This window comes from Schistocerca nitens, chromosome 6, assembly GCF_023898315.1.
Source record: "Schistocerca nitens isolate TAMUIC-IGC-003100 chromosome 6, iqSchNite1.1, whole genome shotgun sequence".
NCBI lineage: Eukaryota > Metazoa > Arthropoda > Insecta > Orthoptera > Acrididae > Schistocerca > Schistocerca nitens.
In genome coordinates this window covers 130,895,555-130,906,837 of record NC_064619.1, presented here as the reverse complement: position 1 = coordinate 130,906,837, position 11,283 = coordinate 130,895,555, and the positions used below count along the sequence as shown (strand labels likewise).

Sequence of the window (11,283 nt, the reverse complement as noted above, 5' to 3'; positions counted from 1 at the left end):
CTGGGAAGCTGATGGTGCGACGTACTAACTCGGTGCCAACAATTACAAACAATAATCGGGCCTCAGTTTCCAGCTGTAAATATGTCTTATGAGATGCTGTGGTCAAACAATACTCAACTTTTATAATTCTCTTGAAGCCTCCATACAAATTATCAATGTACTGTGGTCCATGGAAATTGCCTTTCATTCATAGCTAAAAGGCATTCCTGCACTCATAGCCACTATGCCGGCCTTACACACACTTTCGCATTCGCTTTCTCCCGCAACTAAAAGACGCTGACTTCTGCTCACTATTATATCGTATTCTGCCTGTGTACACCAACGAGTTTACTTTTACGGCTCAGACAGTATCATACAGTTTTTGCAAATTTACAGCAAAAAACAAGAGAAACATACCGTTCATGAAAAGGCACAGAATTCAGTAATCCAAAATTCATGTAGCAATATAATTTGACATACTGTGTTGTAGTGTCACAGTGAGATGATTACGATAATCAAGATCGTGAAATTTATATAAAGAACCAATCACCCTGAAATCCTGAAATACGAAAGTAATCAGACTAATCAAGCTGGTAGGAGCACTGCGGCCACACAAAATTTTAGCAACTGTCTTCCACTCGACCTATTATCGTCTAAAATCGAAAATAAGATTTTTGGTAAGCCAAAGGTTTCCCTGTTGTCATTATATAGGGTACAGGACGTTAAAAAATCGAAGTAATGTGAATTCTACGGCGCAAATACTTCTATCGGATGGATCTTCTTGTCGTAAGAGACACGCGTAATGTCCACTGAGAGAGCCAGTAACAACTATTTCCTCACTCCCTTGAGAATGGATGGAGGTGCGACATTGGCAGATTGTCAAATTCAATCGCTACAGTTTGCTTTTTCTCTTCCTGCTGCCTTCTCTCCCACCGAGTCGTCACATTTCATCACTTTTTTGCCACCCTCTCTCATGGCGCAACAGACTACAGGAAGATGTGCACTGAGTAACAGCGTTTTCGTGGGCATCGGCCTTTCCAACTATGTGATTTCGTTTGCCTCGAAATGCATGTGTCCTGATGACAAACAGCGTATCTCTTGCGCTTTCCTTTGTAAAAGGTCGGCATGCTATATCTGCTTTGGCAGGGATACATTATTAACCCACACAAATATTATAGGCCTATATTATTTACATCATATCCCGTGTAATAGTTAAATATCGCACCAGGAAGTTTTAGCATCAATGTTTGAAAGGTGTCTTTACTGAGTGTCGAACTGGATTGTTTATGTTCAGGCCCTTTAAGAGACACACATATACGAACGTCTACAGAATACACTCACTCTTACGCGTGAAAAAGGAGAAAATACTGGCTCTTATGTGTAAAGATGTGCCTTTCGTAATACTCAAGGTCATGTGGCTTATAAACGATAGGAAGCTAGTCTGCTTCAAAATAAACATTCTAGAATAAAGACATGACGAAGCAGAGCGTTTCTCGAGACACTTCTCTTCGCCGCACTTCAATTCTCTTGACGTTTTTGCTAGCGATGACCTGGAAGTTCTTGGGGATGCTCTGCCAGGCTTCAACATGCTGTACCTTGAACAACGTATCAAAAAATCGTATAACGTTATTCGGTTACTAGCGGGAGTATTCGATTCACCGTGGGACGTGCGGACGTTTGTATTTCATTGCATGAAGAGCGTTTTGAATATTTGTTCCCAAATCTGCATTAATACAAACAGAATAAATTTACCGTTGAAGACTAACTATACATAGTAAAACTTAAGGTGGTACGAACTATTTTGTTCTGTTTCCTATAAGCAGTGTACTTCCTGATATTTACAACAGTAGTTTCTACTCACCTACATACTTCTCAAGTTGACGTGTGGTGCATATTTAATTATGCGCTCCATTTATGATCCACTTTCTCAGTACGCGAAATAATCTGCTTTGTCTCGAATTACTAGTTAGCATGCAGTTATATGGTGACGGTAATACGACCGTCTTACGCTATGTTTGAAACAGTGATACTTTACACATACTCAGAAAGTTTACCTAGAAGTATTTGGCCTATTTACTTTTTAACTGCGCTCTTTTAAAGTCCCTGGACATCGTCGTAACAGTATCATACTGGCGGATCGACGCTAAGATGGATACCAATTCATCTGATCTCTTCTTTGAGCCTCCCCTTCTGCCTCCTCGTACCTTCCTTGTTGATTACTTACTCTAATGCCGTTCAGCTGTAGGTCACATCAGAATTAAGTATGTGACCTACTTTTAAAATTTATAGCTCTAATATTTCGGACGGGCAACGGCCTTGCCGCAGTGGATACACCGGTTCCCGTGAGATCACTGAAGTTAAGCGCTGTCGGGCGTGGTCGGCACTTGGCTGGGTGACCATCCAGGCCGCCATGCGCTGTTGCCATTTTTCGGGGTGCACTCAGCCTCGTGAGGCCAATTGAGGAGCTATTCGACCGAAGAGTAGCGGCTTCGGTCAAGAATACCATCATAACGACCGGGAGAGCGGTGTGCAGACCCCATGCCCCTCCTATCCGCATCCGCATCGGAGGATCACACGGCGGTCGGATGGTCCAGATGGGCCACTTGTGGCCTGTAGGAGGAGTGATAATAATAATGTTTCGTACAGCAAGTCAAAGTATTACAAGCGACCCTTAATATGATTTCGCAATGCAATCCCTCCAAAAAATGAGAGCTGATCGATACGCCGCAACCCACCTACACGCAGAAACCGGTCGGCAGCAGGCGCCGCGACTGAAATACTTGTCATTGCGGAGACAGCAGTATTGCGCGTGGCGGCGGCAGTTTCCTGTTTCGGCAGCCGGCTGAATACCACGTAAATCATAATTAGGACCGGCAGGCAGTACGTTATGCTCAACGGCTCTTTTCCCCTACTCACTTTCGCGACCTCTGACCCGCCGTGGGACAGTAGGAGTCCCATTTAACGCCTGGCCGAGGCGCTTCCGCGACATTATGTGACCGCTTACTTGGCTATGCCTGCCAGGCGAACTCTAATCACGAGTCCGAAAACCCGGGAGGTTGTTTGCATCACAAGCTAGCTGCTTATTAATGTTAAACACAACTCCAGTTGTCGAGGGACGTACCGCAGTCGTAAAGGTTCCTTTAATCTCAGTATGAAGAAGTTACTGGTGGAGTGGTACCGATCGCCCGTTTTATTATATCTAATTGTACTGTTCAGTCCAGATCAAGCAAAAATGTTGACGCTGTTGTTACATGTGACTACCTGCTCTGCAGCTCTCCTTCGGACAATCTGTCATATTACTTAAGCATGATTTATACCAGCGGACATCTTCATCCCTAGTCTCATACATTGACGAAACTGCTCGCATTGCTCTTCCTACTGTTGAAAACGGCATAAAATTATGATAAACTAGAGAATAAATAAGATGTTTACCACTACTACCTTTCGTGAAGGTTTTGCAGCCAAAAGTTTTGATGCTGAGAACACGTGAAATGTTCTGGAAGGTATTTTGTAGTATTTGTTTTGCAGCTTAAAGAGTGTCTTCGTCTGTGATGGTTGCGCAGGAAAGATTAAGACGAAATTGATCTCCAAAACTAACTACAGTTGGTAACGATACAAGGGGCACGAATTTTATTTATAAATCTTTTTCTGACAACTTTGGGGGTGTAAAGAAATTATGGTGAAGTACTGATAACATAGTCTGACGACCCCATCGATAATTTGTGTTGTTCTGAGAGGTACACCTAAAACTGTAAATAGCGTAGAACTGTGTCAAGTAGATAGGTAGATCAATATTTAGGGAATTTTATTTCTTATGGTTCATATGTTTAGAGACAAGATTTCATCAAAGTTTCAACTAAATTCTTACTAACAGCCAGTATTCACTCAATAGGTGCTGGTACACGGATATACGGAAGACTATACACGTCAGTGCTACACCTCCAATTAATCTCCATCAGTGTAGTGTAAAATTTAGAAACGAGAGAGATATCAGGCAAAGGCACATCATCAAAACTATTACAAAATTCGCTTATTTTCCATATGTAGATCGCTACTTTTACTATCTCAAAGTGATTCGTTTCAGACAATGTCACCTATCGAATATCATTCCTCGTAGTAGCGATCAAGTGTCTGACAGTAAGTATATTTCCTATAAATAAGAATCGCGGGTAAATCCTTACGACAAGTTTGTCCAGTTTTGACAAAACAAAACTATGCTCAACAGTCCTAAAGGAAATTCCTCGATCCTTAGACCTGGAAAACAGAGAACGAGGAGGACTGCCTGTTGCTGAAACATATCTGAACTACCCTTGGTTTCCTGACAGCAGTACTATTTGCTTATGACACAGAAAAACTACAGTGATAAAGCAAAGAATTGAACGGAACAAGTTTGAAAGTAGATGCGAAAAACCTTTATAATATAACTAAAATAATAAACACATCAAAAAATAACAGTACAAATCAACAACAAAGTCACAAAGCCAGCTAACGAGTTTAGGTATTTCGGGCAGATACCGGAGAGATAAATAAATACGCAGAAGAGCGAAAGCTGCTAGAGTGTTTCTGGGAAACAAACTACTGCATTCCAAACTAACGTTCCGGTATCTTTGGGAAGACCATTAAATTAATGGACTCTGACTGATATGCATGCTGAAACCTATTAGGTGACAGGAAAACAAGAACACGGATGAGGGAGGATACTTGATTGGAAGACGTAGCTTGTTGTTGTTGTTGTGGTCTTCAGTCCTGAGACTGGTTTGATGCAGCTCTCCATGCTACTCTATCCTGTGCAAGGTTCTTCATCTCCCAGTACCTACTGCAACCTACATCCTTCTGAATCTGCTTAGTGTATTCATCTCTGGGTCTCCCTCTACGATTTTTACCCTCCACGCTGCCCACCAATGCTAAATTTGTGATCCCTTGATGCCTCAAACCATGTCCTACCAACCGGTCCCTTCTTCTTGTCAAGTTGTGCCACAAACTCCTCTTCTCCCGAATTCTATTCAATACTTCCTCATTAGTTATGTGATCTACCCATCTAATCTTCAGCATTCTTCTGTAGCACCACATTTCGAAAGCTTCTATTCTCTTCTTGTCCAAACTATTTATCGTCCATGTTTCACTTCCATACTTGGCTATACTCCATATAAATACTTTCAGAAATGACTTCCTGACACTTAAATCTATACTCGATGTTAACAAATTTCTCTTCTTCAGAAACGCTTTCCTTGCCATTGCCAGTCTACATTTTATATCCTCTCTACTTCGACCATCATCAGTTATTTTACTCCCTAAATAGCAAAACTCCTTTACTACTTGAAGTGTCTCATTTCCTAATCTAATTCCCTCAGCTTCACCCGATTTAATTTGACTACATTCCGTTATCCTCGTTCTGCTTTTGTTCACGTTCATCTTATATCCTCCTTTCAAAACAGTGTCCATTCCGTTCAACTGCTCTTCCAAGTCCTTTGCTCTCTCTGACAGAATTACAATATCATCGGCGAACCTCAAAGTTTTTACTTCTTCTCCATGAATTTTAATACCTACTCCGAATTTTTCTTTTGTTTCCTTTACTGCTTGCTCAATATACAGATTGAATAAAATCGGGGATAGGCTACAACCCTGTCTCACTCCCTTCCCAACCATTGCTTCCCTTTCATGTCCCTCGACTCTTATAACTGCCATCTGGTTTCTGTTCAAATTGTAAATATCCTTTCCCTCCCTGTATTTTACCCCTGCCACCTTCAGAATTTGAAGGAGAGTATTCCAGTTAACATTGTCAAAAGCTTTCTTTAAGTCTACAAATGCTAGAAACGTAGGTTTGCCTTTTCTTAATCTTTCTTCTAAGATAAGTCGTAAGGTTAGTATAGCCTCACGTGTTCCAACATTTCTACGGAATCCAAACTGATCCTCCCCGAGGTCGGCTTCTACCAGTTTTTCCATTCGTCTGTAAAGAATTCGCATTAGTATTTTGCAGCTGTGACTTATTAAACTGATATTTCGGTAATTTTCACATCTGTCAACACCTGCTTTCTTTGGGATTGGAATCATTATATTCTTCTTGAAGTCTGAGGGTATTTCGCCTGTCTCATATATCTTGCTCACCAGATGGTAGAGTTTTGTCATGACTGGCTCTCCCAAGGCCGTCAGTAGTTCTAATGGAATGTTGTCTACTCCCGGGGCCTTGTTTCGACTTAGGTCTTTCAGTGCTCTGTCAAACTCTTCACGCAGTATCTTATCTCCCATTTCGTCTTCATCTACATCCTCTTCCATTTCCATAATATTGTCCTCAAGTACATCGCCCTTGTATAAACCCTCTATAGTCTATTTCCACCTTTCTGCCTTCCCTTCTTTGCTTAGAACCGGGTTTCCATCTGAGCTCTTGATATTCATATAGGTGGTTCTCTTCTCTCCAAAGGTCTCTTTAATTTTCCTGTAGGCAGTATCTATCTTACCCCTAGTGAGAAAAGTCTCTACATCCTTACATTTGTCCTCTAGTCATCCCTGCTTAGCCATTTTGCACTTCCTGTCGATCTCATTTTTGAGACGTATTTATTCCTTTTTGCCTACTTCATTTACTGCATTTTTATATTTTCTCCTTTCATCAATTAAATTCAATATTTCTTCTGTTACCCAAGGATTTCTATTAGCCCTCGTCTTTTTACCTACTTGGTCGTCTGCTGCCTTCACTACTTCATCCCTCAGAGCCACCCATTCTTCTTCTACTGTATTTCTTTCCCCCATTCCTGTCAATTGTTCCCTTATGCTCTCCCAGAAACTCTCTACAACCTCTGATTTAGTCAGTTTATCCAGGTCCCATCTCCTTGAATTGCCACCTTTTTGTAGTTTCTTCAGTTTTAATCTACAGTTCATAACCAATAGATTGTGGTCAGAGTCCACATCTGCCCCTGGAAATGTCTTACAATTTAAAACCTGGTTCCTAAATCTCTGTCTTACCATTATATAATCTATCTGAAACCCGTCAGTACCTGATACCTTTTAGAATCTCCAGGATTCTTCCATGTATACAACCTTCTTTTATGATTCTTGAACCAAGTGTTAGCTATGATTAAGTTGTGCTCTGTGCAAAATTCTACCAGATGGCTTCCTCTTTCATTTCTTCCCCCCAATCCATATTCACCTACTATGTTTGCTTCTCCCCCTTTTCCTACTGACGAATTCCAGTCACCCATGACTATTAAATTTTCGTCTCCCTTCACTACCTGAATAGTTTCTTTTATCTCATCATACATTTCATCTATTTCTTCATCATCTGCAGAGCTAGTTGGCATATAAACTTGTACTACTGTAGTAGGCATGGGCTTTGTGTCTATCTTGGCCACAATAATGCGTTCACTATGCTGTTTGTAGTAGCTTACCCGCACTCCTATTTTTTTATTCATTATTAAACCTACTCCTGCATTACCCCTATTTGATTTTATATTTATAACCCTGTATTCACCTGACCAGAAGTCTTGTTCCTCCTGCCACCGAACTTCACTAATTCCCACTATATCTAACTTTAACCTATCCATTTCCCTTTTTAAATTTTCTAACCTACCTGCCCGATTAAGGGATCTGACATTCCACCCTCCGATCCGTAGTAGCTATGAAAACAATTAAAACGTGGTTGAGATTGGTTGTGACATGTAGTCATGCGAAAGGGTGGTAGATGGACCAAGAGTGTTCTCTGCTTGATGCGAGCTTAGAACGAGACGACGGAGTGATGCAAGATGTGTAGATTTAATTAGAAAACTTACAGAAGCAACGCGATGAAGATCGTAATGCATTAGAGAGCTAGAAAAGACCTTTACTCAACCATGGATGTCAAATGGTCCACAGTGATGATCATAATTGTAGTTAGCCTGCAGCAAGCACTAGGGATATTTCGCGAAGTGCGAGGGCGGTTCGTTGGAGTTATGAGAGCCACAATTTTCAACCTAGAATAAAATTTCAAAGACTGCTTTGAAACTGATTATAATGTCTACGTTAGTACTTTGTTGTTGTTGTTGTCTTCAGTCCGAAGACTCGTCTGATGCAGCTCTCCATGCTACTCATTTGTGCGAGCCTTTTCATCTCCAAAAAACTGCTGCAACCGACATATTTCTGAATCTGCTTACTGTATCCATCCCTTGGTCTCCCTCTACGATTTTTTCTTCCCTCACTTCCCTCAAATACTAAATTGGTGATCCCTTGATGTCTCAGAATGTGTTTTATTAACCGATACCCTCTTTTGGTCAGTTTATGCAGCAAATTTCTTTTGCCCCCAATTTGATTGCGTACTTCATATAATCTTCAGCATTTTTCCGTGGCACCACATTTCGAAAGCTTCTATTCTGTTTTTTATCTAAACTGTTTATCGTCCGCGTTTCACTTCGACACATGGCTACACTCCAAATATCTTCAGACGAGACTGCCTAACACTTAAATCTGTCTTCAATGTTTATCGATTTTTCTTCAATGCTTTTCTTGCCATTGCCAGCCTACATTTTATATACTTTCTAGTTTGTCCTTCATCAGTTATTTTGCTGCACAAATAGCAAAACTCACCTATTACGGTACTTTAAGTGTCTCGTTTCCTAATCTGATTCCCTTAGCATCACCTGATTTAATTCGACTACATTCCATTCCATAGTACGTAGGAATATTTTAAAAAACTGTTTCTAGTGAAACGGCGGCACCCTTAAATAAAAGTAAATATTTGGCAAAAAAATTTGTTATAAAAACGTGCACCAAAAAGCGAAAGTCCTACGTATTACAGTGAAAAAAAAAGTAAACGCCAACTCCCAAGTTACAAAAGATATAATAACTTTCAACTTGTGTTCTTAAGATTGAAATTGAACAAACCTTACCAGCCAATGTTGAAAAACTGTCATTTTGACGAAATTATATCGATTAACTGGCTTCAGCTAACCAATTGAAGAGTTTTTCGCACGATTGGGACTACTTTTTCTGTCCATTAAATACGTTTACTTATCATTTTCGAACACTCACGTTTTATTTAGTACGAAAAATAAGCGAACTGACAAGTTTAGCATACGGGAGACAGTTTACCATAAACTAATCATGTTACGAAGGTAAATCTTGTTGAGAAGAGTATTTTAGTTCATACTAAAACCCACTGTGATACTATTGGAAAGTAACAGCACCCCTATTTCGTCATTATCTACACCGACAGAAGAAAATCGCAACACCAAAAAATTTCGGTAATACATTTCTCTAGATAACATATTTAAGCTATTAACATTGCACCATCAAAGGTCAATATATAAGCGACAAAAGACATTATAAATGTGAAATTCTGGTACATTAATAGCCGGTGTCACCTCTAGATTGTTGAAGTAACCATGTAAACCTGCATGCATTGTGTTTTACAGGTGCCGGATGTGAGCTGGTAGGCTGGAATTCCATGCCGATTGCTTTTGGTCGATCTATACAGGGGCAGCTAACGCAGTTTATGGGTTACATTGCAGTTATCGTCCGATGGTGTCCCATACGTGCTAGGTTGGAGGAAAATCTGGTGATCAAGCAGACCAAGGCAACATGTCGACACTCTGTAGAGCATGTTTGGTTATAACTATGGTAGGTAGGCGAGCGTTATCCTATTGGAAAACAGCCTCTGGTATGCTGTTCGTGAATGGCAGCACAGCACGTCGAATCACGAGACTGACGTACAAAATTTCAGTCCGGGTGTGCGAGATAACCACAGTTATACGAAAACGCAGCCCAGATCTTAACCAGATGTAGGTACAGTGTGTCTATCACGCAGACAGACTGGTTGTAGGCAATCACTGGCAGCTTTAATCAGAAAACACAACAAATCTCCGTCCTGCCCTTCAGTGAACTCTCGCTTGACACCATTGACGTCTCAAACAGCTGTAATTTAGGGTCAGTGGAATGCACGCAACACGGCGTCTGGCCCGGAGCTGTCCTTGAAATAACCGATTTGTAACAGTTCGTTGTGTCACTGTGGTGGCAACTGCTTCTCAGATTACTGCTTCAGATGCAGTACGATGCGCCGGAGCCAGACGCCAAACATTATGGTTTCCCCTTTCGATAGTGCCGCGCGGTCGTCAGGAGCCGTTCTCCTTCTTGCGACTGCGCACTCTTGCGATCACCGCTGCCAAGAATCATGTGCAATGGCTACATTTTTGCCAAGTCTTCATGTAGTTTCGGAGATGGAACGGCCAGCATCTCGTAGCCCTGTTACAAGACCTCGATCAAACTCAGTGAGATACTGATGATGGCGTCTTTGTCGCCTTAAAGGCTTTCTGGATTACCATCAACTCATCACATAGAAAGTCAAAGGTAACCAACGCTCACGACATCTACAGCGTGTATTTGCAGCAAACCTGATTTGCACCCCCACAGTGGCGCTACTAGCGCCACCCTCACACTACTTGCGTGAATTCTGAACAGACATCGACTTTCAGATGTACGAGGGGAAGTAAAAAAGTAAAGGGACTTTTTAGAAAAGGAATTATTATTATTTTCGATTATTCCCTTTTGAGAGAGGGATTGAACTTGAGTAGTCATGATTTCTTCTTCTTTCTTCGTTCTTCCCAAATTCTCTTCATTCGTTCACTGTGTTCTCTCTTGCGATCTTCCGACCATCTTTTTCCCGTTCTGTTCTCTGCACGTTCTTGTTTAAGTGTTTGTTTCTTTATGATGTTTCTAAACTGTTCTCTGTTGTTTATGTTGTCTTGTGTGATCTCCAGTACTTTAATTTCTTCTTCTGCTTCAGTGATCCACTTTGTCTTGTTTTTGCTCTTGTTTACTATCTCAAAGATTTGTTTTGTGGGCCTGCCTTTATCATCCTGCCGATATGTCCGTAAAATTTCATCCTTCGCTTTCTAATGGTGTCTGTTATTGTTTCTATGTCTTTGTAAATCCCTCTAGTTGGCCTCTTCATCCACATTCCTTCCCGAAATACTGGTCCATATATTTTCCTCGGAATTTTTTTTTCCTGCTTTTCAACCTCTCTGTTCTTCGGATGACCATGGATCACTGTAGTTACTGCAGTACTGCAGCATAAAGTGCTTCTGGTAGGACTACTGTGTTGTAATGCCTCAGTTTCGCATTGACAGAAATAGATTTCTTATTATAGTGATTTGAAGTGAGCTTATATGCTTTTTGTAATCTGGAGATTCTATCTTTACTGGCTATTGAGTTCAGTTGTGATGGTTGGATTATCTCTCCCAGATATCTGAAGTGGGCAACTCTCGCCACTTTCCCGTATTGAGTAGTAATGGGGAGATTATCTGCAGGTTTGTTTTCCATATACTGTGTTTTCTCGAAGGAATA

At 41.0% G+C, this 11,283-nt stretch overlaps 1 pseudogene; it reads left to right on the top strand.

Annotated features, from left to right (window-relative positions):
- The first annotated feature begins 2,285 nt into the window (after window positions 1-2,285).
- On the top strand, window positions 2,286-2,403 carry LOC126264053 (5S ribosomal RNA; annotated as a pseudogene).
- Window positions 2,404-11,283: the final 8,880 nt, after the last annotated feature.